This window comes from Garra rufa, chromosome 25 (assembly GCF_049309525.1).
Source record: "Garra rufa chromosome 25, GarRuf1.0, whole genome shotgun sequence".
In the NCBI taxonomy this organism is placed as follows: Eukaryota; Metazoa; Chordata; class Actinopteri; order Cypriniformes; family Cyprinidae; genus Garra; species Garra rufa.
Genome location: NC_133385.1, coordinates 20,279,284 through 20,280,489, shown reverse-complemented (window position 1 = coordinate 20,280,489; position 1,206 = coordinate 20,279,284).

Genomic DNA, 1,206 nt, shown 5'->3' with positions numbered 1-1,206 from the left:
AAAAAAAAAAAAAATTTAATCTCACTTTACTCATTTCAATAACAGAGGAACACAGAACGTGTGTAAAAGAAGGGACAAAACAGAACATATCAGAAGACACAGAACGTGTATAAAAAATAAAAACAACTCAGTTTCTGTGAATCCCAGTGCTTAGCTTGCATATCTCAATATTGATAAATATCCAGAGACACCTATGTTACTTACAGTATATGAAACGAAATATATAATAAAATAGCCTTCAACTAGTTTACATGCGATGATTCACAGAAACTCGCTCTGACGAACGGAACCTGTCTCGTTAACAAGCCTGCAATGCACCTGCAGGACTAACTTTCCTTACGCTCAAGCTGTGAGGCTTTTGGCTTTTCCTCATTGATCGGTAACAATCAGATCCCTGATGGCTACCTCTCCTGTGCTCGAATCCTTGTTTGAAACTGACATTGACAATGACGTTAAAAAATGCACATAACATTAGTATAACAGTTACTACACCACTGCGCTAGCATTAGGAAACTTAACGTTAGCATTCATGGTAAAGGCATGTAAAGACACAAAACGTCCAGCACTTACCTTCATAATTGTGGATGTAGCTTGATATGTATAGCTTGAATCCCTTCTCCTTCTTGGCTTTAGATGAATGTGTTATATTGGTGCACTTGCTGGACGGACGAGACGAGAGACGAGGAGTACAATAAACAACTAATTTAATATAAACTTTCTGATACACAAGCAGGAACACAGATTACTTCCACACACGATGAACATTCAACGATTAAAGACCGACATTGACTCTTCTTCTTCTTCTTCTTCAGTGAATTTTATTGGCAGCTTGCAATCTTTGTGCATTAACGCCATCTACTGGATTGAGCCGACATTGACTCAGGGAACAAACAGACTTATAAGTGGTGACTAATAATTAAACACAGGTGATGACAGACGAGGGCAAAACCAAAGTAGACAGATCAATGAGGGAGGACAATGGGATAAACTAAGACTACAAACAGACATGAATGTAACAGAATGGGACAAAGTTTGGATTATTCGAGTAACGTCGTTGACCATAATCCTCTGTAAATCTTGGAGCGACCGTGTGAAAAACGCCATAGTTGTCATTGACGCTATGTGCGGCGAATATGACACAGCTGGCTGACTGTGAATGCGGAAGAGAGGTGTGCATATAGTCTATTAAAAGTACAAACAATAGCT